Genomic DNA, 27,463 nt, shown 5'->3' on the forward strand with positions numbered 1-27,463 from the left:
ATCCCCTGGATCACCCAACAATTAGCGAACCGCAGAATCAAAAACTCGGCGTTCTTCTCCGCAGTAACAGGCTCACCCTGCCACTGAGAAGAACTCTAACGTTTGCCCTACCCAGTGGCTGGATCACCCTACCACCGAGCAGAGCCCTCATATTTCATCTTGGGGGTGAGAGCAACACTCACCTCAGATAACTTCATGGGCTACAGAATTGCATTCATTACCCCCCCCCCTTACCTGGGTGATAGCAACAGAAACATCTTTTCTTTGCATCATGCTTTGTACTTAGCGGGATTGCATCATTTTTGGTTATTTGAGAAGTTCCCCGGTAGTATAGTGGTAAGTATCTACCCCTTGTTACGGAGGAGAACGGTTCGAATACCCGCCGGGAGTACTTTCTTTTTTACTTAAACCATAGATATATATCAACAACTTTTTCCTTGCAGCACACTTTGAACTTGGCGGAATTGCTTCGTTTTTTGTTACATGACAAGTTCCTCGGTAGTATAGTGGTTAGTTTTAACATAGAAGGAGAGGGTTACATTTTGCCAGATATTTGAGTTACCCACCGGATCAGCAAAATGTCATCAAGTTCTTCCACTATATAAACTGTCATTGACATTTTTTGATACATAAAACTAAACTACTACCTCTATAATTGACATATATTATGCATAGAATTACAACTAATTATAGCATAAAGCAATTAATGTACAAGTGGTTATACAGCTTAATGAAGAAGTTTACAATATGCTTTTCTTTCGCTTATATATATTTTATCGTGTATATGGTTTTTTTTTTTTTTTTTTTTTTTTTTAATTATGGTGGGTCCTTTATTTCTATGATTTGCAGTTGTTCTTCGAATTCTGAGATGAGACCTATTTGTCGCCATTGGTGTTTTGTTATTTTGTTTCTGTTTATGGTATCTGTGATTGTTTCTTTTAATATGTTGTTTATTTTCTTCAGTATGTCTGGTCCTGTTTCCCTTCCGTAAATTTTGTCGCATCTGTATGTCCAAATCGAGTACATGGTTGTTATAATAATGATTGTTTTAGTTGTGTTAATTTTCCCTTCGTTTAACCAGTATAACGTGTGTTCTGTAAAGGGTTGTTTGTGTTTTATGAATGTTTGAACTATGTTCCATATTCGGGAGGTGGGAGGGCAGTACATCATTAAGTGGTAAAGTGTTTCTGGTTGGGGGCAAAAATGACATCTGGCGGGGCCTTGAAGAGGGATTCCTTTCGCTGTGCACCACATTTTGGTGGGCAAACAAGCGTGGTGTACTTTCTAGTAGAAGGTTTTTAATTTGGGGTTTATGGGCAGATTGAAAGCTTTTTTAAGTGCCTTTGATAGTCTTAGTGTCCATCTTTCAATCTCCCGGTGTTGTGGTGGTGGTATAACTGTGCGCGTGAGTTTGATATGTGCTGCTTTAGGTCTCATCTTCAAGAATTCGTTTATTCCTATGTATTTGTTAATGAAGTTGTAACCTTCCGCAATCTCGTGGAACATTCTGAGTGTTTTGCCACTCGAGCGCGGAAGGGAACATATTACTTTGTCGGGCATTATCTTCTGCATATAATATATTATATATGCGCTCCATGCTTTTTCCTCTGTGTAAGCTCTCTCTATGATTTTTGCTCTCGCACTTAGAGTTTTTAGGTGTACGTTTATTAAGCCGAGTCCTCCCGCCTCGATGTCATGGAATATTGTGGATCTTCTGATGGGTTCGTATTTGGAACCCCAGATGAACTTTGCGCATTCTCTGTGTATTCTGTCTACTGCTTGACCGTTGTAGTTGGTATTGTTCATGAGGTACCATATCTTAGACAGTAGGTATTGATTGCATATTTTAGCTTTACTTGTTAGTGATAGTTGTCTGTGTCTTATCTGTGTAATTTTCTTGGTTATTTTTGTATGTGCAAGCTCCCATTGTGTGTTGTGTTGGATTTGTTCTCCTATGACGATCCCCAGTAGTGGTAGGTGTTTGTCTAATTTTATGTCGTTCGGCATGGTAGGCCTTTTTACCCACCTGCCGACGAACATCGCTTGGCACTTGTGAAGGTTTACTTTGAGTGCTGACGCTTTTTCACATTTTTTGAGTATGTTGTATGCGAGTGTGAAGGACTCGGCTGTAGTTACGGTTAGTATTACATCGTCGGCATAGGCGAGCACTTTTGTTTTTCCTTCACCTCCTATGTGAGTGCCCGCTATGCCGGGATGCTTAGATATTTCTCGTATCACCGGCTCTAAGGCGAGACCAAAGAGGATCATAGAGAGACTGTCTCCTTGTCTGACCGAGCATTTAATTTTGACCGGTGCAGACAGTTTCTTGTTTATGATTAGGCGAGACTCTGCTTTGGTGTAAATATTTGAAATCAGATTCTGAAATTTTTTCCCCAAACCTGCAGCTTTGATGACTTCATGTAGGTAATGATGACTCACTGAGTCAAAGGCCTTTTCAATGTCGAGACCTACCAGTAGACATGGTTGTTGTGTTGCCTGGTAGTGCTCGTATATACATCGAATTTGAAGGATGTTGTCCTCTATTTTTCGGCCTTTTATTCCGCAGGTTTGGGATTTGGATATGATCTGGTTTATGTGTCTCTGCACTCTTTCGGAAATAATTTTAGTTAAAATTTTTTGGTCTGTATTGAGAAGTGTAATTCCTCTCCATTGTGTCTCTTCGTTGTTTGCCGTGTCTTTCTTTTTGGGAATTAATGCTATGTAGCCGAGGTTGAACTGTTCTGGGATGCTCTCCGAATTATGTATTTCGGATAGCATTTTCACAAATAGTGTCTCAAACATGGGGTAGTACGCTTTGTAAAACTCCGCAGTGAGGCCGTCGGGTCCTGGGGATTTGTGTAATGATAGGGATTTTATGATTTTCTTGCATTCTGTTGGCGTGATTGGTGAGTCTATGTGTTCTGCTTCCATGTCTGTGAGTCTTGGTAGTTGTGTCAAGAAGTTTTGTGTTTCTGTTTCGTCATTTTCTTTTCCAGAGAATGTATTCGTGTATTTTGAGTGGAAGAATCGGAGGAGATTTGCATCTCCCTCGATTTCTATCCCTTCGTGCTTTATTTTATTAAATTGAGCTTTCTGCTTTTTTTTGCTCTTCAAAGAGCCATGCAGCTTTGGTCCTTATTTCATCTTGTTCCATTGTTTTTATTTTAGCGCGAACCCAGGCCCCTTCAGCCTCTTTTATTTCAATTTGTTTTAGTTTTGCTTTGAGTGCATTAATGGCTATTTTATTTTCTGGAAGGGTTCTGTCTGTGTTGTATTTCTGCATTAGTTCTTTAATTATGTTTATTTTTTCTTTGTTTGTGTTGTATTTTTTTTGTTTCCCTATCTTTATGGCGGCTTTTTTTACTTGTATTTTAAATTTGTTCCATGCCTCCGTTACATTTGTTATTTTTTTTATGTTGTCTAGTATTTGTTTAATTTCCGATGTAAATTGATCTGTGTTAATAATGCTGTTATTTAGTTTCCATAGTGGGTAGGTTCTGTTAGTGTATATGTTGCTGTCTAAGGTCTCAAGGGACAGTTTAGCCTTGACCAAGTGGTGGTCACTAAAAGTTAGTGGTGCATGACAAACTTCCTTAACAGTGGACTTTAGATGCTGGCTTATGTATATTCTGTCTAGCCGTGAGGCATTGGTGGGGGAAAAATTTGTGTACTCCCTCCGTGTAGGATATAGTATTCGAAATGTGTCCTTTATATTACATCGTTGTATTATGTGTGTGAAGTTGTTCTTTGTTGAAGTGTTTTTAATTTCCTTGTCTATATTGTTGTTTTCAGTAAAGTTCATGTCCCCGGCTGCTATGATGTTTTTTATGTTTAGCATTTTATTTCCAAGTGTTTCCCAGAAGTGTTTTTTGTTGTTATGATTGGTAGGGCCGTAGATGTTTATTAACGACACTATTTGATCTCCCCAGACCACTTCAACCTCGAGGGCTCTGTGTTCTATTATGGTGCTGTGGGATATGATTTGTATGTTGCTTTTTTTTCTTATGAGGGTTGATAATCCTGCAATGCCGTTACCTTGTGCTGGCTCGCCAACGATGTAGTAATGACATTGCAGGCTTCTGTGAAATTTTTTTTTCTGTTTCTGAGTCTGTGTTTAGTCTCGTGTCTTGTAGCATTACAATGTCTGTGTGGTTCTGATGTATCATGTTTCTTAATAATTTCTGTGAAAAAAAAAAAAATTTCAAAGCTACAAACTAGGTAAATAAACATACATATATATATGTATATGTGTGTATGTGTATATATATATATATATATATATATATATATATATATATGTGTGTGTGTGTGTGTGTATATATGTGTGTGTAGAAAGTACTTTTAAATTGGGTATAATTATGTTAAAGATACCAAGCAAATATAAGGGTATAAACGTACACCTAAATGTATATATGTAATAAAAATATTGTGAATATGTAAATAGCAACTTAATTGTATGTAAATACATATAAGTACATGAATAAGTAAATAGCAACATAAGAATGATTAGATGACTATATTTATAAGATATTGCATTCAACAGATACTGTATATGGGTAGTTTAAGACATATATTGCCAAGATACATGTGTGTTTTCTTGTATATAAACCAAAGTATATATGTCAATTGCAAATTATTACAATGTAATATGTTCTATAAAATCTACAGCATATGTTAGACCAATCGATGTATAGCGAGAGAGATGATAACAAAATATATGTAATTCTAAATGTATCTCCAAAAACAACCACTGTTTGTGTCCAAAATAAGCTGTGTATTTGAATTAAATTGAACTAATAGTACATTAAGCAAATTGCAAACTATGATATAGTATGAAAATATATCTATATCTGACTGTATATATGTATAGTTGAACTAATAGTATATTAACCAAATTGCAAACTATGATATAGGATGAAAATATATCTATAAATGATAGTATATATGTATATTTTTATATATATGTAGACAAAATCCATGTACATATGTTAACATATACCGTTAAGTTCTGTTAACATATCAGTCTTTTGAAAAATCAGCATGACAGAAATTACTAAAAACTCCGATCATTTCAACAACTTTTTTCTTTGCAGCATACTTTGAACTTGGCGGAATTGCTTCGTTTTTTGTTACATGACAAGTTCCTCGGTAGTATAGTGGATAGTATCCCCGCCTGTCACGCGGGAGACCGGGGTTCGATTCCCCGCCGGGGAGAGATTTCTTTTTTACTAAAAACTCCGATCATTTCAACAACTTTTTTCTTTCCAGCATACTTTGAACTTGGCGGAATTGCTTCGTTTTTTGTTACATGACAAGTTCCTCGGTAGTATAGTGGATAGTATCCCCGCCTGTCACGCGGGAGACCGGGGTTCGATTCCCCGCCGGGGAGAGATTACTTTTTTACTAAAAACTCCGATCATTTCAACAACTTTTTTCTTTCCAGCATACTTTGAACTTGGCGGAATTGCTTCGTTTTTTGTTACATGACAAGTTCCTCGGTAGTATAGTGGATAGTATCCCCGCCTGTCACGCGGGAGACCGGGGTTCGATTCCCCGCCGGGGAGAGATTTCTTTTTTACTAAAAACTCCGATCATTTCAACAACTTTTTTCTTTCCAGCATACTTTGAACTTGGCAGAATTGCTTCGTTTTTTGTTACATGACAAGTTCCTCGGTAGTATAGTGGATAGTATCCCCGCCTGTCACGCGGGAGACCGGGGTTCGATTCCCCGCCGGGGAGAGATTTCTTTTTTACTAAAATCTCCGATCATTTCAACAACTTTTTTCTTTCCAGCATACTTTGAACTTGGCGGAATTGCTTCGTTTTTTGTTACATGACAAGTTCCTCGGTAGTATAGTGGATAGTATCCCCGCCTGTCACGCGGGAGACCGGGGTTCGATTCCCCGCCGGGGAGAGATTTCTTTTTTACTAAAAACTCCGATCATTTCAACAACTTTTTTCTTTCCAGCATACTTTGAACTTGGCGGAATTGCTTCGTTTTTTGTTACATGACAAGTTCCTCGGTAGTATAGTGGATAGTATCCCCGCCTGTCACGCGGGAGACCGGGGTTCGATTCCCCGCCGGGGAGAGATTTCTATTTTACTAAAAACTCCGATCATTTCAACAACTTTTTTCTTTGCAGCATACTTTGAACTTGGTGGAATTGTTTCGTTTTTTGTTACATGACAAGTTCCTCGGAAGTATACTGGATAGTATCCCCGCCTGTCACGCGGGAGACCGGGGTTCGATTCCCCGCCGGGGAGAGATTTCTTTTTTACTAAACACTCCGATCATTTCAACAACTTTTTTCTTTGCAGCATACTTTGAACTTGGCGGAATTCCTTCGTTTTTTGTTACATGACAAGTTCCTCGGTAGTATAGTGGATAGTATCCCCGCCTGTCACGCGGGAGACCGGGGTTCGATTCCCCGCCGGGGAGAGATTTCTTTTTTACTAAAAACTCCGATCATTTCAACAACTTTTTTCTTTCCAGCATACTTTGAACTTGGCGGAATTGCTTCGTTTTTTGTTACATGACAAGTTCCTCGGTAGTATAGTGGATAGTATCCCCGCCTGTCACGCGGGAGACCGAGGTTCGATTCCCCGCCGGGGAGAGATTTCTTTTTTACTAAAAACTCCGATCATTTCAACAACTTTTTTCTTTGCAGCATACTTTGAACTTGGCGGAATTGCTTCGTTTTTTGTTACATGACAAGTTCCTCGGTAGTATAGTGGATAGTATCCCCGCCTGTCACGCGGGAGACCGGGGTTCGATTCCCCGCCGGGGAGAGATTTCTTTTTTACTAAAAACTCCGATCATTTCAACAACTTTTTTCTTTGCAGCATACTTTGAACTTGGCGGAATTGCTTCGTTTTTTGTTACATGACAAGTTCCTCGGTAGTATAGTGGATAGTATCCCCGCCTGTCAGGAGGGAGACCGGGGTTCGATTCCCCGCCGGGGAGAGATTTCTTTTTTACTAAAAACTCCGATCATTTCAACAACTTTTTTCTTTGCAGCATACTTTGAACTTGGCGGAATTGCTTCGTTTTTTGTTACATGACAAGTTCCTCGGTAGTATAGTGGATAGTATCCCCGCCTGTCACGCGTGAGACCGGGGTTCGATTCCCCGCCGGGGAGAGATTTCTTTTTTACTAAAAACTCCGATCATTTCAACAACTTATTTCTTTGCAGCATACTTTGAACTTGGCGGAATTGCTTCGTTTTTTGTTACATGACAAGTTCCTCGGTAGTATAGTGGATAGTATCCCTGCCTGTCACGCGGGAGACCGGGGTTCGATTCCCCGCCGGGGAGAGATTTCATTTTTACTAAAAACTCCGATCATTTCAACAACTTTTTTCTATGCAGCATACTTTGAACTTGGCAGAATTGCTTCGTTTTTTGTTACATGACAAGTTCCTCGGTAGTATAGTGGATAGTATCCCCTCCTGTCACGCGGGAAACCGGGTTTCGATTCCCCGCCGGGGAGAGATTTCTTTTTTACTAAAAACTCCGATCATTTCAACAACTTTTTTCTTTGCAGCATACTTTGAACTTGGCGGAATTGCTTCGTTTTTTGTTAGATGACAAGTTCCTCGGTAGTATAGTGGATAGTATCCCCGCCTGTCACGCCGGAGACCGGGGTTCGATTCCCCGCCGGGGAGAGATTTCTTTTTTACTAAAAACTCCGATCATTTCAACAACTTTTTTCTTTGCAGCATACTTTGAACTTGGCGGAATTGCTTCATTTTTTGTTACATGACAAGTTCCTCGGTAGTATAGTGGATAGTATCCCCGCCTGTCACGCGGGAGACCGGGGTTCGATTCCCCGCCGGGGAGAGATTTCTTTTTTACTAAAAACTCCGATCATTTCAACAACTTTTTTCTTTGCAGCATACTTTGAACTTGGCGGAATTGCTTCGTTTTTTGTTACATGACAAGTTCCTCGGTAGTATAGTGGATAGTATCCCCGCCTGTCACGCGGGAGACCGGGGTTCGATTCCCCGCCGGGGAGAGATTTCTTTTTTACTAAAAACTCCGATCATTTCAACAACTTTTTTCTTTGCAGCATACTTTGAACTTGGCGGAATTGCTTCGTTTTTTGTTACATGACAAGTTCCTCGGTAGTATAGTGGATAGTATCCCCGCCTGTCACGCGGGAGACCGGGGTTCGTTTCCCCGCCGGGGAGAGATTTCTTTTTTACTAAAAACTCCGATCATTTCAACAACTTTTTTCTTTGCAGCATACTTTGAACTTGGCGGAATTGCTTCGTTTTTTGTTACATGACAAGTTCCTTGGTAGTATAGTGGATAGTATCCCCGCCTGTCACGCGGGAGACCGGGGTTCGATTCCCCGCCGGGGAGAGATTTCTTTTTTACTAAAAACTCCGATCATTTCAACAACTTTTTTCTTTGCAGCATACTTTGAACTTGGCGGAATTGCTTCGTTTTTTGTTACATGACAAGTTCCTAGGTAGTATAGTGGATAGTATCCCCGCCTGTCACGCGTGAGACCGGGGTTCGATTCCCCGCCGGGGAGAGATTTCTTTTTTACTAAAAACTCCGATCATTTCAACAACTTATTTCTTTGCAGCATACTTTGAACTTGGCGGAATTGCTTCGTTTTTTGTTACATGACAAGTTCCTCGGTAGTATAGTGGATAGTATCCCTGCCTGTCACGCGGGAGACCGGGGTTCGATTCCCCGCCGGGGAGAGATTTCTTTTTTACTAAAAACTCCGATCATTTCAACAACTTTTTTCTATGCAGCATACTTTGAACTTGGCAGAATTGCTTCGTTTTTTGTTACATGACAAGTTCCTCGGTAGTATAGTGGATAGTATCCCCTCCTGTTACGCGGGAGACCGGGTTTCGATTCCCCGCCGGGGAGAGATTTCTTTTTTACTAAAAACTCCGATCATTTCAACAACTTTTTTCTTTGCAGCATACTTTGAACTTGGCGGAATTGCTTCGTTTTTTGTTACATGACAAGTTCCTCGGTAGTATAGTGGATAGTATCCCCGCCTGTCACGCGTGAGACCGGGGTTCGATTCCCCGCCGGGGAGAGATTTCTTTTTTACTAAAAACTCCGATCATTTCAACAACTTTTTTCTTTGCAGCATACTTTGAACTTGGCGGAATTGCTTCGTTTTTTGTTACATGACAAGTTCCTCGGTAGTATAGTGGATAGTATCCCCGCCTGTCACGCGGGAGACCGTGTTTCGATTCCCCGCCGAGGAGAGATTTCTTTTTTACTAAAAACTCCGATCATTTCAACAACTTTTTTCTTTGCAGCATACTTTGAACTTGGCGGAATTGCTTCGTTTTTTGTTACATGACAAGTTCCTCAGTAGTATAGTGGATAGTATCCCCGCCTGTCATGCGGAGACCGGGGTTCGATTCCCCGCCGGGGAGAGATTTCTTTTTTACTAAAAACTCCGATCATTTCAACAACTTTTTTCTTTACAGCATACTTTGAACTTGGCGGAATTGCTTCGTTTTTTGTTACATGACAAGTTCCTCGGTAGTATAGTGGATAGTATCCTCGCCTGTCACGCGTGAGACCGGGGTTCGATTCCCCGCCGGGGAGAGATTTCTTTTTTACTAAAAACTCCGATCATTTCGACAACTTTTTTCTTTGCAGCATACTTTGAACTTGGCGGAATTGCTTCGTTTTTTGTTACATGACAAGTTCCTCGGTAGTATAGTGGATAGTATCCCAAGCCTGTCACGCGGGAGACCAGGGTTCGATTCCCCGCCGGGGAGAGATTTTTTTTTACTAAACACTCCGATCATTTCAACAACTTTTTTCTTTGCAGCATACTTTGAACTTGGCGGAATTGCTTCGTTTTTTGTTACATGACAAGTTCCTCGGTAGTATAGTGGATAGTATCCCCGCCTGTCACGCGGGAGACCGGGGTTCGATTCCCCGCCGGGGAGAGATTTCTTTTTTACTAAAAACTCCGATCATTTCAACAACTTTTTTCTTTGCAGCATACTTTGAACTTGGCGGAATTGCTTCGTTTTTTGTTACATGATAAGTTCCTCGGTAGTATAGTGGATAGTATCCCCGCCTGTCACGCGGGAGAACGGGGTTCGATTCCCCGCCGTGGAGAGATTTCTTTTTTACTAAAAACTCCGATCATTTCAACAACTTTTTTCTTTGCAGCATACTTTGAACTTGGCGGAATTGCTTCGTTTTTTGTTACATGACAAGTTCCTCGGTAGTATAGTGGTGAGGACTTTTTGCTTGGACTCTGACCAGAACAGACGTGTTTTATTGTGCTCCGCGTCCATAGTGTTTAGTGCTTTGTTGAAGAATTAAGAGCGTCGCAAGGCGATTAGCAGTGCCCTCGCCTACGATTGCTAAATGCTTTCCGTGAAAATGGCTACTGTCTCGGGAACATCGTCAAGTAATCCGACCGTCCCTAGTCTGGCCGTTCGTCAAGAGAACTCCACCAAAGTAAACGGATCGAAAAATAATTTATCGGGAAACGCTACAGTTTCTTCCATGGATACCAATGTAGACATCATATCTTCAATAAACCTGCCAGAGGAATTGGACTGGAGTAAGGCCTGCATCTTACAGTGCGACCCAGCTGGAGCTCCGTACACCGAGGAAGACATCATCGAAAGCCTCAAATCCAAGGTAAGAGGTTCAGATGTCTGGCACCTCGGTGTCCTCAAATATAATTATATTTTCCTTATTTCCTTTAAGTCCATTGCTGTGAAAGAAACGTTTGTAAATCTTAAAGAATTGGATGTATGTAAACGTAAATGCAAAATCCTGCCAATATCTAAAAATCGTAAGGTAGATATTATTATACACTGGTTACCCCCCCAAATCCCAAACAGACTGGTGTCAATGCACTTCGAAAAATTTGGAAAAATCGAATGCATTGAACAAGTCACCAGTAACACCAGGGACAAAGAGTGGGCACATGTCCTTTCTAACAAAAGAAAAGTAACCATCACCTTGAACGAAGGCGCCAAAACTGAAGAAATACCGTATGTCATTAAAGTTCAAAAAATGACGGGAATAGTAATCATCCCAGGACGTCCCCCTGCATGCTTTCGCTGCAGGAAAATTGGTCACTTAAGGAAAGAATGCAGTGCTCCGAAATGCGAGCAGTGTAACCGAATAGGCCATAACATGAAAGAATGTCCTGGGCAGACATACGCATCGATGTTAGCCAAACGAACGGCTGCAGACCAGCCAAGCACACAAAATGAGCTGGAAAAAGCAGACGATGTTCAAGAGAACAACTTAGAAGACATGCAACTGAAGAAACTAAACGAAAAAAATACATCCGAAGATACTAGCAAAAAAATACTCCCAAATAAGCAGCAAGAAGAGGGAACACCATGTGTAACCTCTGAAGAAAATATATGTAGAGAGGACATTACAGAAGAAAAAAAAAATGCCGGAAAAGATGAACTGCAAGAAGCCGAAACATCTTGCATAACCTCTCAGAAACAAAACTGCAGAGAAGACATGGCAGGAAAAAAAGAATTTGTCAAGAAGAATGATAAAGAGGAGCTTACTATAAGTCCAGAAAATCTGGGTGGAAATGGAAAAAGTCCAAGTGCTTTCACCCCACATAGAAGGAACAAAATGAAATTTACACCTAATGTAAAAGCAAAAAGAGAAAAAGATAAAGTAAAAACTCAGAGAGGAAAGAACTGCTGATTTCAAAAATTATGAAGAAACCAATTAATATAGTGAGCATTAATTGCAATGGTCTAAACAGTCAGCAGTCACAGAAATTATTAAGAAACATGATACATCAGAACCACACAGACATTGTAATGCTACAAGACACGAGACTAAACACAGACTCAGAAACAGAAAAAAAATTTCACAGAAGCCTGCAATGTCATTACTACATCGTTGGCGAGCCAGCACAAGGTAATGGCATTGCAGGATTATCAACCCTCATAAGAAAAAAAAGCAACATACAAATCATATCCCACAGCACCATAATAGAACACAGAGCCCTCGAGGTTGAAGTGGTCTGGGGAGATCAAATAGTGTCGTTAATAAACATCTACGGCCCTACTAATCATAACAAGAAAAAACACTTCTGGGAAACACTTGGAAATAAAATGCTAAACATAAAAAACATCATAGCAGCCGGGGACATGAACTTTACCGAAAACAACAATATAGACAAGGAAATTAAAAACACTTCAACAAAGAACAACTTCACACACATAATACAACGATGTAATATAAAGGACACATTTCGCATACTATATCCTACACGGAGGGAGTACACACATTTTTCCCCCACCAATGCCTCACGGCTAGACAGAATATACATAAGCCAGCATCTAAAGTCCACTGTTAAGGAAGTTTGCCATGCACCACTAACTTTTAGTGACCACCACTTGGTCAAGGCTAAACTGTCCCTTGAGACCTTAGACAGCAACATATACACTAACAGAAATTACCCACTATGGAAACTAAATAACAGCATTATTAACACAGATCAATTTACATTGGAAATTAAACAAATACTAGACAATATAATAAAAATAACAAATGTAACGGAGGCATGGAACAAATTTAAAATACAAGTAAAAAAAGCCGCCATAAAGATAGGGAAACAAAAAAAATACAACACAAACAAAGAAAAAATAAACATAATTAAAGAACTAATGCAGAAATACAACACAGACAAAACCCTTCCAGAAAATAAAATAGCCATTAATGCACTCAGAGCAAAACTAAAACAAATTGAAATAAAAGAGGCTGAAGGGGCCTGGGTTCGCGCTAAAATAAAAACAATGGAACAAGATGAAGGAAGGACCAAAGCTGCGTGGCTCTTTGAAGAGCAAAAAAAGCAGAAAGCTCAATTTAATAAAATAAAACACGAGGGGGTAGAAATCGAGGGAGATGCAAATCTCCTCCGATTCTTCCACTCACAATACACGAATACATTCTCTGAAAAAGAAAATGACGAAAGAGAAACACAAAACTTCTTGACACAACTACCAAGACTCACAGACAAGGAAGCAGAACACATAGACTCACCAATCACGCCAACAGAATGCAAAAAAATCATAAAATCCCTATCATTACACAAATCCCCAGGACCCGACGGCCTCACTGCGGAGTTTTACAAAGCGTACTACCCCATGTTTGAGACACTATTTGTGAAAATGCTATCCGAAATACACAATTCGGAGAGCATCCCAGAACAATTCAACCTCGGCTACATAGCATTAATTCCCAAAAAGAAAGACACAGCAAACAACGAAGAGACACAATGGAGAGGAATTACACTTCTAAATACAGACCAAAAAATTTTAACTAAAATTATTTCCGAAAGAGTGCAGAGACACATAAACCAGATCATATCCAAATCCCAAACCTGCGGAATAAAAGGCCGAAAAATAGAGGACAATATCCTTCAAATTCGATGTATATACGAGCAGTACCAGGCAACACAACAACCATGTCTACTGGTAGGTCTCGACATTGAAAAGGCCTTTGACTCAGTGAGTCATCATTACCTACATGAAGTCATCAAAGCTGCAGGTTTTGGGAAAAAATTTCAGAATCTGATTTCAAATATTTACACCACAGCAGAGTCTCGCCTAATCATAAACAAGAAACTGTCTGCACCGGTCAAAATTAAATGCTCGGTCAGACAAGGAGACAGTCTTTCTATGATCCTCTTTGGTCTCGCCTTAGAGCCGGTGATACGAGAAATATCTAAGCATCCCGGCAAAGCGGGCACTCACATAGGAGGTGAAGGAAAAACAAAAGTGCTCGCCTATGCCGACGATGTAATACTAACCGTAACAACAGCCGAGTCCTTCACACTCGCATACAACATACTCAAAAAATTTGAAAAAGCGTCAGCACTCAAAGTAAACCTTCACAAGTGCCAAGCGATGTTCGTCGGCAGGTGGGTAAAAAGGCCTACCATGCCGAACGACATAAAAATAGACAAACACCTACCACTACTGGGGATCGTCATAGGAGAACAAATCCAACACAACACACAATGGGAGCTTGCACATACAAAAATAACCAAGAAAATTACACAGATGAGACACAGACAACTATCACTAACAAGTAAAGCTAAAATATGCAATCAATACCTACTGTCTAAGATATGGTACCTCATGAACAATACCAACTACAACGGTCAAGCAGTAGACAGAATACACAGAGAATGCGCAAAGTTATCTGGGGTTCCAAATACGAACCCATCAGAAGATCCACAATATTCCATGACATCGAGGCGGGAGGACTCGGCTTAATAAACGTACACCTAAAAACTCTAAGTGCGAGAGCAAAAATCATAGAGAGAGCTTACACAGAGGAAAAAGCGTGGAGCGCATATATAATATATTATATGCAGAAGATAATGCCCGACAAAGTAATATGTTCCCTTCCGCGCTCGAGTGGCAAAACACCCAGAATGTTCCACGAGATTGCGGAAGGTTACAACTTCATTAACAAATACGTAGGAATAAACGAATTCTTGAAGATGAGACCTAAAGCAGCACATATCAAACTCACGCGCACAGTCATACCACCACCACAACACCGGGAGATTGAAAGAGGGACACTAAGACTATCAAAGGCACTTAAAAAAGCCTTCAATCTGCCCATAAACCCCAAATTAAAAACCTTCTACTACAAAGTACACCACGCTTGTTTGCCCACCAAAATGTGGTGCACAGCGAAAGGAATCCCTCTTCAAGGCCCCGCCAGATGTCATTTTTGCCCCCAACCAGAAACACTTTACCACTTAATGATGTACTGCCCTCACACCTCCCGAATATGGAACACGGTTCAAACATTCATAAAACACAAACAACCCTTTACAGAACACACATTATACTGGTTACACGAAGGGAAAATTAGCACAACTAAAGCAATCATTATTATAACAACCATGTACTCGATTTGGACATACAGATGCGACAAAATTTACGGAAGGGAAACAGGACCAGACATACTCAGAAAAATAAACAACATACTAAAAGAAACAATCACAGATACCATAAACAGAAACAAAATAACAAAACACCAATGGCGACAAATAGGTCTCATCTCAGAATTCGAAGAACAACTGCAAATCATAGAAATAAAGGACCCACCATAAATTTAAAAAAAAAAATAAATAAAAAAAAAATAAAAAAAAAAAAACATATACACGATAAAATATACATAACCGAAAGAAAAGCATATTGTAAACTTCTTTATTAAGCTGTATAACCACTTGTACATTAATTGCTTTATGCTATAATTAGTTGTAATTCTGTGCATAATATTTGAACAATTATAGAGGTAGTAGTTTAGTTTTATGTATCAAAAAATGTCAATGACGGTTTATATAGTGGAAGAAGTCGATGACATTTTGCTGATCCGGTGGGTAACTCAAATATCTGCCAAAATGTAACCCTCTCCTTCTATGTTAAAACAAATACTACATATGTATATAGACATTTGCAATCTGAAAGTGATAAGGTATATGTAAACAGCGCTTAACACTTCATGATAAATTAATAATGTATAATCCCAACTATATCTGTATAATCCCAACTATATCTGTATAATCCAAACTATAATCTGTATAATCCAAACTGTATAATCCAAACTATAATCTGTATAATCCAAACTGTATAATCCAAATGTATAATGTACAATCCAAAATGTTCACAGCCAAATGTAAAAGTGTCAAGTCAAACATAACAAAGGGCTAAGTTATGTTACATTAAAAGAAAAATACTGCTCAACTCATGTAAAAAGGACTGTAGGAAGAAGCAGACACTGAGCAGATTACTGATGTTAAAAATAAATTGTACATAATATATTATTAAGACCAAGAATGTAAATCAAAATGCCAATCAAAATAAGCATTCTATGTACAAATGTATATATATTTATTTGGAATGTATGTAGATGCTTTATGGTTAATAAAATATTATAGTGGATAGTATCCCCGCCTGTCACGCGGGAGACCGGGGTTCGATTCCCCGCCGGGGAGAGATTTCTTTTTTACTAAAAACTCCGATCATTTCAACAACTTTTTTCTTTGCAGCATACTTTGAACTTGGCGGAATTGCTTCGTTTTTTGTTACATGACAAGTTCCTCGGTAGTATAGTGGATAGTATCCCCGCCTGTCACGCGGGAGACCGGGGTTCGATTCCCCGCCGGGGAGAGATTTCTTTTTTACTAAAAACTCCGATCATTTCAACAACTTTTTTCTTTGCAGCATACTTTGAACTTGGCGGAATTGCTTCGTTTTTTGTTACATGACAAGTTCCTCGGTAGTATAGTGGATAGTATCCCCGCCTGTCACGCGGGAGACCGGGGTTCGATTCCCCGCCGGGGAGAGATTTCTTTTTTACTAAAAACTCCGATCATTTCAACAACTTTTTTCTTTGCAGCATACTTTGAACTTGGCGGAATTGCTTCGTTTTTTGTTACATGACAAGTTCCTCGGTAGTATAGTGGATAGTATCCCCGCCTGTCACGCGGAGACCGGGGTTCGATTCCCCGCCGGGGAGAGATTTCTTTTTTACTAAAAACTCCGATCATTTCAACAACTTTTTTCTTTGCAGCATACTTTGAACTTGGCGGAATTGCTTCGTTTTTTGTTACATGACAAGTTCCTCGGTAGTATAGTGGATAGTATCCCCGCCTGTCACGCGGGAGACCGGGGTTCGATTCCCCGCCGGGGAGAGATTTCTTTTTTACTAAAAACTCCGATCATTTCAACAACTTTTTTCTTTGCAGCATACTTTGAACTTGGCGGAATTGCTTCGTTTTTTGTTACATGACAAGTTCCTCGGTAGTATAGTGGATAGTATCCCCGCCTGTCACGCGGGAGACCGGGGTTCGATTCCCCTCCGGGGAGAGATTTCTTTTTTACTAAAAACTCCGATCATTTCAACAACTTTTTTCTTTCCAGCATACTTTGAACTTGGCGGAATTGCTTCGTTTTTTGTTACATGACAAGTTCCTCGGTAGTATAGTGGATAAAGCAGAGTGGCGCAGTGGAAGATTGCAGACGTGTTTTCTAGTGCTCCCTGTTGTTAGTAATCCGCGCGACCCTTGCCCCGACCTCCAAGCTGCAGGCCGCAGAGGAAGACCGAAGATCAACCGTAGCTTCGCAGGCTAATGCGAAGGTTAGAAGGAACTGTAAGTACCTCTTGGTTTCAACCGTTTCGTGATATGAATAGCATAATGAATAGAAATAACAATTTTGAACCTAAATTAGATAGTGAACAAGAAAATCGGTCTGAAGGCTTTAACTCGCAGGACCTATTAAAATCTTTAAACTTACCACCCGAAATAGACTGGTCTAAAACTGTTATTCTTAAATGTGACACAAAATGCGGTCCTTACACCGAGGAGGACATAATTAAAAGCCTTACGGAAAACAAAGTTAAAGGAAGTGATGTGTGGCATTTAGGTCATCTAAAATACAATTATGTTTTTCTATTGTCGTTCAAACAACTGACCGTTAAAGAACGATTTGCCAGCATGGGGAACATCCAAGTAAGGAATGGCACCTCTGAAATTATTAATATAAATGCATGTAGAAAATTAGAAATTTTAATACACTGGATGCCACCCCACATACCAAATCACTTGGTTGCTCTCCACTTTGAAAGATTCGGAAAAATAGAATTTTTGGAAAATATATCAACAATTAAGAATGATGACTGGTCTCATGTCCTAAGCAACAAAAAAAATTAGTCATAGAACTCAACGAAGGTGCAAAAATTGACGACATCCCATATACTATAAGAGTGAAAAAGGTTACGGGAATAGTCGTGGTCCCAGGAAGACCGCCATCCTGCTTCCGCTTTAAAAAAATCGGACATCTACGCAGACACTGCAATGATCCGAAATGTGAAAAGTGCAACCGCATAGGTCATACAGCAGATCAATGCAAGGGTAGCACGTACGCTTCCATACTGAGGCAAAACGAAGAGTCCCCAGACATAGAAGGCGGAGAAGAGGATGTGCAAGACACAGATGGGCATAACAAAGGTAAAGAAGAAAATAGGGAGAATAACAAAGGTAAAGAAGAAAATAGGGAGAATAACAAAGGAAGCAACAACTCATCAACTGACAAGGAAGAAAAAAAAAACTTCACGTTACAAAACGACAACAAAACCACTGTTCCAGAAATGTCTATATCAGACGATAAGAGGGGGGAAGGCAGAGAAAGTGAAATTCCAGAAAGTCGCCCTGAGCCATTACCAAGGGAAGAGATTAGTGGAACGAACTGTACAGGTGACAAGCAGGAAATCTCAAATGAGTCACTAATAACCTGTAATCCGAAATCCCAAGGGCAAACAAGTAGCAAGTCGCCAGCAACACAAAACGTAGCTCCTAAAACACAGCGAAGAACAAAAATTAAGGTCACGCCAAATACCACCAGAGCCAGAAGCAAAACATAAAACTACCCGAATAATTGTAACAGAACAAATCAGAACCAAAATGAAGTTAATGAGCCTAAATTGTAACGGGATAAATACCAAAGAATGCCAAAACCTGATGATCAATGAAATTCACAAAAAATTGCCAGACATCGTAATGCTGCAGGAAACAAGAATTCTCGCGCCAGAGCCAATAATACGACTAGAAAAAAGACTAGCCCATCACTACATCCTAATCAATGAACCTGCCAGCAGTAGTTCTAGCGGTGGAGTAGCTATCCTTATCAAAAAGGCACCACACATGCAACTGCTGTCCCACGAAGTCTCTGTCAGGCACAGGACCCTAGAAGTTGACATACATCTCGACAATCAAATAATAACCTTAATGAATGTGTACGGTCCAACAAAACGTGAAGAAAAAACAACATTTTGGCAGATAATCAAAGAAAATCTGCAACAGAAGAACATAACAGTAATTGCAGGTGACATGAATTTCGTGGAACAGCCCTTCATTGATCAGGAGAAAGTGTCACAAGCGCCACAGAAAGGACACATCAAGACCTTTGTAGATTGCGGGCTAACAGATGCCTTCAGATTCTTGCATCCAAAAAAAAAGGAGTTCACACATTTCGCTCCTGGGAACGCCTCAAGAATCGACAGGGTTTACATGTCCCAATACAGAGGCTTCACTGCTAGCAGTGTTGAACATATCCCTGTAACTTTCAGCGACTACTACATGGTAATAGCAGAATTTCAACCCCCTCACAAGGAAAAAAGAACAAAATTCGTCAACAGAAATTTCCCACTGTATAAATTTAATCAGAACTTAACGAAAGATGAAGAATTCAACAAAGAAGTACAAAATATAATATCAGACGTAGAAAAAATAGTCAATCCAATAATAGCCTGGGAAACTTTCAAAAGAAAAATTAAAAACGCAGCCATAAAAATTAGCACTAAAAGAAAACACCAGCAAAACCAAGAAAGAGAGACAGATCTAAAGAAACTATGCAGCCTGTACTACATGGATCGGACCAAACCAGAAGTTAAACAAGAAATAAATCTAATTAGAGAAAAAATTAAGGCGCAACAGCTTCAGGAAATAGAAGGAGCATGGCTCCGCTCCCGGTTAAGAACCATAGAAAATGATGAGGGCAAAACATCCACAGCTTGGATTTTCGAAAAAAGGAATTATGAAAGAAAGAGAATAGAATGTTTACACTACGATGGGAAAATCATTCAAGAAGATGCAGAACTACTGCATGCTATTCACGAATACTTCGCAACACTGTTTTCGGAAAAACAAAGCGAGGAACGGGACAGAAACAAATTCCTCCCCTTCATACCTAAGGAAGTAGTGATTTAGTATTACTTATGAGAATGACCCAAGAAATATACCAAACACAAATAAAACCAGACAGATTCAGCACAGGGTACATCACACTTATCCCGAAAACTTCAGACACAGAAAAATTAAAAGACATAAAGCAATGGAGAGGAATAACACTTTTAAACACCGATTACAAGATCATCTCAAAAATCCTATCCAATAGAATCCAGAAGTACCTACAGAAATTAATATCTCCCGCACAGACTTGTGCAATTAAGGGCAGAAATATAGCAGACAAAATTACTCATTTAAGATCAGTATACGAGTACTACAGTCTGACTAACAAACCCTGTGTCCTACTAGGCTTGGATATAGAAAAGGTGTTTGATACCATAAGCCACGTATATATATTCAAAGTTGTAGAGGAAATGGGATTTGGCCCAAAATTTAGGAACTGGCTGCAAACTTTCTACGAGAATGAAGAAAGTCGAGTAATCGTGAACAGGAAGCTATCCGCATCTTTTAAAATGAAATGCTCAGTGAGACAAGGAGACCCCCTCTCTATGGCCCTCTTCGTCCTTGCACTAGAACCAGTCATCAGAGCGATCAACTCCAACAAAGAAATCAAGGGAACAAACATTCATGGGGAGAGCCAAGCAAAAATATTGGCATATGCTGACGACATCACATTAACCCTAGAGACGGAAACATCCATTGAAGAGTCAATGAAATTACTAGACGCCTTGCAAGAGCTTCTACCCTGAAAGTAAACCTAAATAAATCTCATTGCATGCTAATAGGAAAATGGAAAAAGAACCCTAAGATTCCTCAAGGCATAAGAACTCAGGAATACTTACCGGTTCTGGGAGTTAAAATAGGCGGCCCAGAAACGTATGAAAAACAGTGGAAAGAACTCCACGCAGCTGTTGTGTGGAAAATAAATACTATGCGCCCAAGACAACTATCTGTAAGAGGAAAAGCGCGAATATGCAATATATATTTATCCTCTCGCATCTGGTACAAAGTGAACAACATCCCGTACCATGGGCAATGGGCAGACAAGATCCACAGGCTGTGCGCCACCTACATCTGGGGCTCTCGGTACGAACCGATGAGGAGAACAACACTCTTTCACGAATTAGAAGCAGAAGGTCTAGGTCTAATTAATATCCGCTTAAAAACAGTTATCAACAGAGCGAAGACGGCAGAAACAGCAAACATCAAGTCATACCACGGATATGCAATAGCATTCCTACAGAAATGCCTTCCACACAGAATAATCAGCACAATGCCAAAGATTCACGGAAGAGTTCCCAGAATGTTTACAGAGATGGCGGAGGGATACGTATTTGTAACAGAGCGCATCAACACTGAAACCTTAATAAGCCAAAAAACAAAAGCAACATACTACAAACTAAGCAGAACAACCATTCCCATACCACAACATAGAGAATTAAGAAGAGGACAAATCACACTCAGCCCGGTATTAAACAATATCTTCAAGCTCCCAATACATCCAAAGTATAAAACCTTCTTCTTTAAAGTACACCATGCCTGCCTACCAACCAAGATGTGGATAGTGGCTAAAGGTATACCCCTTGAAGGGCATGCAACATGCCAGTTTTGCCAGGAACCGGAGACACTATACCACCTAATGTTATATTGCAAGGAAGCAGAAGTAACTTGGAAAGCCGTTAAAAGATGGCTTCCAGAAATCAAAGTAATCAATGAAGAAATGTTATTCTGGCTAAAAGGAAAACATATAAACAGGGTGCAAACAATTGTTCTAATCCTAACGATGTACGCAATTTGGGCTCACAGATGCGACCAAGCGTATGGAAGGGAAGACAGTCCCGGAACAATATCGAAATTACATCACTACATCCAGGAGGAGATCACCAATTCGGTTCAGTCCAGAAGAATGACTACAGAAGAATGGACACACTTAACCTCCAACCTTACATCAGACGAACCCTCCAACCAACAACAGAACGACACCTTCATCACTCCTAGTGGAAATGGGGCAAATCAGAAGTAAATTCGGAAGGATACTAACTCTCCACCTCCACCAGAGGAAACAGCACCTGAGTCACTTGGAACAGATCTCCTACCGCAGAAAAAAAAGTGCTCTCCTACTTCATTGCATGCGAATGTTATTTCGCTGTACAGATGTATATATGATTTATCTTGTAGAATATATAGATTGTTAAATATATAATAAGTGTGATATATAATTATATATATGGTATGTAAATAGAATTAACTGTATATTTAAAAAAAAGCTGAATTACACCTTAATTGATGTAATAGAGAAAATAATGTGTCTGTAACTAACAGATGAGATTCCCTGTTTATAAGCAAATGAAGTTAAGGCATTTTAAGAGAACAGTAATGTAACAACTACATTATAACATGATGATATAATATAAAATGAAACTTCGATTGAAATAATGGTATAACAAATGTATATATTGTATATAGAATTCATTATGATGTAAATAATTGCAAAAGTTTATAATAAAGTTGTATAAACTGAAAAAAAAAAAAAAAGTATAGTGGATAGTATCCCCGCCTGTCACGCGGGAGACCGGGGTTCGATTCCCCGCCGGGGAGAGATTTATTTTTTACTAAAAACTCCGATCATTTCAACAACTTTTTTCTTTGCAGCATACTTTGAACTTGGCGGAATTGCTTCGTTTTTTGTTACATGACAAGTTCCTCGGTAGTATAGTGGATAGTATCCCCGCCTGTCACGCGGGAGACATGGATTCGATTCCCCGCCGGGGAGAGATTTCTTTTTTACTAAAAACTCCGATCATTTCAACAACTTTTTTTTTTGCAGCATACTTTGAACTTGGCGGAATTGCTTCGTTTTTTGTTACATGACAAGTTCCTCGGTAGAATAGTGGATAGTATCCCCGCCTGTCACGCGGGAGACATGGATTCGATTCCCCGCCGGGGAGAGATTTCTTTTTTACTAAAAACTCCAATCATTTCAACAACTTTTTTTTTTGCAGCATACTTTGAACTTGGCGGAATTGCTTCGTTTTTTGTTACATGACAAGTTCCTCGGTAGTATAGTGGATAGTATCCCCGCCTGTCACGCGGGAGACCGGGGTTCGATTCCCCGCCGGGGAGAGATTTCTTTTTTACTAAAAACTCCGATCATTTCAACAACTTTTTTCTTTGCAGCATACTTTGAACTTGGCGGAATTGCTTCGTTTATTGTTACATGACAAGTTCCTCGGTAGTATAGTGGATAGTATCCCCGCCTGTCACGCGGGAGACCGGGGTTCGATTCCCCGCCGGGGAGAGATTTCTTTTTTACTAAAAACTCCGATCATTTCAACAACTTTTTTCTTTGCAGCATACTTTGAACTTGGCGGAATTGCTTCGTTTTTTGTTACATGACAAGTTCCTCGGTAGTATAGTGGATAGTATCCCCGCCTGTCACGCGGGAGACCGGGGTACGATTCCCCGCCGGGGAGAGATTTCTTTTTTACTAAAAACTCCGATCATTTCAACAACTTTTTTCTTTGCAGCATACTTTGAACTTGGCGGAATTGCTTCGTTTTTTGTTACATGACAAGTTCCTCGGTAGTATAGTGGATAGTATCCCCGCCTGTCACGCGGGAGAACGGGGTTCGATTCCCCGCCGGGGAGAGATTTCTTTTTTACTAAAAACTCCGATCATTTCAACAACTTTTTTACTTTGCAGCATACTTTGAACTTGGCGGAATTGCTTCGTTTTTTGTTACATGACAAGTTCCTTGGTAGTATAGTGGATAGTATCCCCACCTGTCATGCGGGAGACCGGGGTTCGATTCCTCGCCGGGGAGAGATTTCTTTTTTACTAAAAACTCCGATCATTTCAACAACTTTTTTCTTTGCAGCATAGTTTGAACTTGGCGGAATTGCTTCGTTTTTTGTTACATGACAAGTTCCTCGGTAGTATAGTGGATAGTATCCCCGCCTGTCACGCGGGAGACCGGGGTTCGATTCCCCTCCGGGGAGAGATTTCTTTTTTACTAAAAACTCCGATCATTTCAACAACTTTTTTCTTTCCAGCATACTTTGAACTTGGCGGAATTGCTTCGTTTTTTGTTACATGACAAGTTCCTCGGTAGTATAGTGGATAAAGCAGAGTGGCGCAGTGGAAGATTTCAGACGTGTTTTCTTGTGCTCCCTGTTGTTAGTAATCCGCGCGACCCTTGCCCCGACCCCCAAGCTGCAGGCCGCAGAGGAAGACCGAAGACAACCGTAGCTTCGCAGGCTAATGCGAAGGTTAGAAGGAACTGTAAGTACCTCTTGGTTTCAACCGTTTCGTGATATGAATAGCATAATGAATAGAAATAACAATTTTGAACCTAAAGTAGATAGTGAACAAGAAAATCGGTCTGAAGGCTTTAACTCGCAGGACCTATTAAAATCTTTAAACTTACCACCCGAAATAGACTGGTCTAAAACTGTTATTCTTAAATGTGACACAAAATGCGGTCCTTACACCGAGGAGGACATAATTAAAACCCTTACGGAAAACAAAGTTAAAGGAAGTGATGTGTGGCATTTAGGTCATCTAAAATACAATTATGTTTTTCTATTGTCGTTCAAACAACTGACCGTTAAAGAACGATTTGCCAGCATGGGGAACATCCAAGTAAGGAATGGCACCTCTGAAATTATTAATATAAATGCATGTAGAAAATTAGAAATTTTAATACACTGGATGCCACCCCACATACCAAATCACTTGGTTGCTCTCCACTTTGAAAGATTCGGAAAAATAGAATTTTTGGAAAATATATCAACAATTAAGAATGATGACTGGTCTCATGTCCTAAGCAACAAAAAAAATTAGTCATAGAACTCAACGAAGGTGCAAAAATTGACGACATCCCATATACTATAAGAGTGAAAAAGGTTACGGGAATAGTCGTGGTCCCAGGAAGACCGCCATCCTGCTTCCGCTTTAAAAAAATCGGACATCTACGCAGACACTGCAATGATCCGAAATGTGAAAAGTGCAACCGCATAGGTCATACAGCAGATCAATGCAAGGGTAGCACGTACGCTTCCATACTGAGGCAAAACGAAGAGTCCCCAGACATAGAAGGCGGAGAAGAGGATGTGCAAGACACAGATGGGCATAACAAAGGTAAAGAAGAAAATAGGGAGAATAACAAAGGTAAAGAAGAAAATAGGGAGAATAACAAAGGAAGCAACAACTCATCAACTGACAAGGAAGAAAAAAAAAACTTCACGTTACAAAACGACAACAAAACCACTGTTCCAGAAATGTCTATATCAGACGATAAGAGGGGGGAAGGCAGAGAAAGTGAAATTCCAGAAAGTCGCCCTGAGCCATTACCAAGGGAAGAGATTAGTGGAACGAACTGTACAGGTGACAAGCAGGAAATCTCAAATGAGTCACTAATAACCTGTAATCCGAAATCCCAAGGGCAAACAAGTAGCAAGTCGCCAGCAACACAAAACGTAGCTCCTAAAACACAGCGAAGAACAAAAATTAAGGTCACGCCAAATACCACCAGAGCCAGAAGCAAAACATAAAACTACCCGAATAATTGTAACAGAACAAATCAGAACCAAAATGAAGTTAATGAGCCTAAATTGTAACGGGATAAATACCAAAGAATGCCAAAACCTGATGATCAATGAAATTCACAAAAAATTGCCAGACATCGTAATGCTGCAGGAAACAAGAATTCTCGCGCCAGAGCCAATAATACGATAAAAAAAAGACTAGCCCATCACTACATCCTAATCAATGAACCTGCCAGCAGTAGTTCTAGCGGTGGAGTAGCTATCCTTATCAAAAAGGCACCACACATGCAACTGCTGTCCCACGAAGTCTCTGTCAGGCACAGGACCCTAGAAGTTGACATACATCTCGACAATCAAATAATAACCTTAATGAATGTGTACGGTCCAACAAAACGTGAAGAAAAAACAACATTTTGGCAGATAATCAAAGAAAATCTGCAACAGAAGAACATAACAGTAATTGCAGGTGACATGAATTTCGTGGAACAGCCCTTCATTGATCAGGAGAAAGTGTCACAAGCGCCACAGAAAGGACACATCAAGACCTTTGTAGATTGCGGGCTAACAGATGCCTTCAGATTCTTGCATCCAAAAAAAAAGGAGTTCACACATTTCGCTCCTGGGAACGCCTCAAGAATCGACAGGGTTTACATGTCCCAATACAGAGGCTTCACTGCTAGCAGTGTTGAACATATCCCTGTAACTTTCAGCGACTACTACATGGTAATAGCAGAATTTCAACCCCCTCACAAGGAAAAAAGAACAAAATTCGTCAACAGAAATTTCCCACTGTATAAATTTAATCAGAACTTAACGAAAGATGAAGAATTCAACAAAGAAGTACAAAATATAATATCAGACGTAGAAAAAATAGTCAATCCAATAATAGCCTGGGAAACTTTCAAAAGAAAAATTAAAAACGCAGCCATAAAAATTAGCACTAAAAGAAAACACCAGCAAAACCAAGAAAGAGAGACAGATCTAAAGAAACTATGCAGCCTGTACTACATGGATCGGACCAAACCAGAAGTTAAACAAGAAATAAATCTAATTAGAGAAAAAATTAAGGCGCAACAGCTTCAGGAAATAGAAGGAGCATGGCTCCGCTCCCGGTTAAGAACCATAGAAAATGATGAGGGCAAAACATCCACAGCTTGGATTTTCGAAAAAAGGAATTATGAAAGAAAGAGAATAGAATGTTTACACTACGATGGGAAAATCATTCAAGAAGATGCAGAACTACTGCATGCTATTCACGAATACTTCGCAACACTGTTTTCGGAAAAACAAAGCGAGGAACGGGACAGAAACAAATTCCTCCCCTTCATACCTAAGGAAGTAGTGATTTAGTATTACTTATGAGAATGACCCAAGAAATATACCAAACACAAATAAAACCAGACAGATTCAGCACAGGGTACATCACACTTATCCCGAAAACTTCAGACACAGAAAAATTAAAAGACATAAAGCAATGGAGAGGAATAACACTTTTAAACACCGATTACAAGATCATCTCAAAAATCCTATCCAATAGAATCCAGAAGTACCTACAGAAATTAATATCTCCCGCACAGACTTGTGCAATTAAGGGCAGAAATATAGCAGACAAAATTACTCATTTAAGATCAGTATACGAGTACTACAGTCTGACTAACAAACCCTGTGTCCTACTAGGCTTGGATATAGAAAAGGTGTTTGATACCATAAGCCACGTATATATATTCAAAGTTGTAGAGGAAATGGGATTTGGCCCAAAATTTAGGAACTGGCTGCAAACTTTCTACGAGAATGAAGAAAGTCGAGTAATCGTGAACAGGAAGCTATCCGCATCTTTTAAAATGAAATGCTCAGTGAGACAAGGAGACCCCCTCTCTATGGCCCTCTTCGTCCTTGCACTAGAACCAGTCATCAGAGCGATCAACTCCAACAAAGAAATCAAGGGAACAAACATTCATGGGGAGAGCCAAGCAAAAATATTGGCATATGCTGACGACATCACATTAACCCTAGAGACGGAAACATCCATTGAAGAGTCAATGAAATTACTAGACGCCTTGCAAGAGCTTCTACCCTGAAAGTAAACCTAAATAAATCTCATTGCATGCTAATAGGAAAATGGAAAAAGAACCCTAAGATTCCTCAAGGCATAAG

The 27,463-nt window shown here is 39.9% G+C and overlaps 1 protein-coding gene and 16 non-coding genes across 17 annotated transcripts in view; 16 read left to right on the forward strand and 1 right to left on the reverse strand.

Moving 5' to 3' along the window:
• LOC150109095 (uncharacterized) overlaps nt 1-27,463 on the reverse strand; it is an 88,762-nt gene that overhangs the window by 33,863 nt on the left and 27,436 nt on the right. The window lies entirely within an intron of this gene.
• Nucleotides 5,143-5,214, forward strand: TRNAD-GUC (transfer RNA aspartic acid (anticodon GUC)). The gene has a single exon. It is a non-coding gene; the product is annotated as a tRNA-Asp (tRNA).
• On the forward strand, nt 5,318-5,389 carry TRNAD-GUC (transfer RNA aspartic acid (anticodon GUC)). Its single transcript has one exon. It is a non-coding gene; the product is annotated as a tRNA-Asp (tRNA).
• Nucleotides 5,493-5,564, forward strand: TRNAD-GUC (transfer RNA aspartic acid (anticodon GUC)). The gene has a single exon. It is a non-coding gene; the product is annotated as a tRNA-Asp (tRNA).
• On the forward strand, nt 5,668-5,739 carry TRNAD-GUC (transfer RNA aspartic acid (anticodon GUC)). The gene has a single exon. It is a non-coding gene; the product is annotated as a tRNA-Asp (tRNA).
• TRNAD-GUC (transfer RNA aspartic acid (anticodon GUC)) lies at nt 5,843-5,914 on the forward strand. The gene has a single exon. It is a non-coding gene; the product is annotated as a tRNA-Asp (tRNA).
• TRNAD-GUC (transfer RNA aspartic acid (anticodon GUC)) lies at nt 6,018-6,089 on the forward strand. Its single transcript has one exon. It is a non-coding gene; the product is annotated as a tRNA-Asp (tRNA).
• Nucleotides 6,368-6,439, forward strand: TRNAD-GUC (transfer RNA aspartic acid (anticodon GUC)). Its single transcript has one exon. It is a non-coding gene; the product is annotated as a tRNA-Asp (tRNA).
• TRNAD-GUC (transfer RNA aspartic acid (anticodon GUC)) lies at nt 6,718-6,789 on the forward strand. Its single transcript has one exon. It is a non-coding gene; the product is annotated as a tRNA-Asp (tRNA).
• TRNAD-GUC (transfer RNA aspartic acid (anticodon GUC)) lies at nt 7,768-7,839 on the forward strand. Its single transcript has one exon. It is a non-coding gene; the product is annotated as a tRNA-Asp (tRNA).
• Nucleotides 7,943-8,014, forward strand: TRNAD-GUC (transfer RNA aspartic acid (anticodon GUC)). The gene has a single exon. It is a non-coding gene; the product is annotated as a tRNA-Asp (tRNA).
• On the forward strand, nt 9,867-9,938 carry TRNAD-GUC (transfer RNA aspartic acid (anticodon GUC)). Its single transcript has one exon. It is a non-coding gene; the product is annotated as a tRNA-Asp (tRNA).
• On the forward strand, nt 16,113-16,184 carry TRNAD-GUC (transfer RNA aspartic acid (anticodon GUC)). The gene has a single exon. It is a non-coding gene; the product is annotated as a tRNA-Asp (tRNA).
• On the forward strand, nt 16,288-16,359 carry TRNAD-GUC (transfer RNA aspartic acid (anticodon GUC)). Its single transcript has one exon. It is a non-coding gene; the product is annotated as a tRNA-Asp (tRNA).
• TRNAD-GUC (transfer RNA aspartic acid (anticodon GUC)) lies at nt 16,637-16,708 on the forward strand. The gene has a single exon. It is a non-coding gene; the product is annotated as a tRNA-Asp (tRNA).
• Nucleotides 22,814-22,885, forward strand: TRNAD-GUC (transfer RNA aspartic acid (anticodon GUC)). Its single transcript has one exon. It is a non-coding gene; the product is annotated as a tRNA-Asp (tRNA).
• TRNAD-GUC (transfer RNA aspartic acid (anticodon GUC)) lies at nt 22,989-23,060 on the forward strand. Its single transcript has one exon. It is a non-coding gene; the product is annotated as a tRNA-Asp (tRNA).

This window comes from Typopeltis vanoorti, chromosome 2 (genome assembly GCF_054136105.1).
Source record: "Typopeltis vanoorti isolate ZY-2024b chromosome 2, IOZ_Tvanoo_1.0, whole genome shotgun sequence".
Classification (NCBI taxonomy): domain Eukaryota; kingdom Metazoa; phylum Arthropoda; class Arachnida; order Uropygi; family Thelyphonidae; genus Typopeltis; species Typopeltis vanoorti.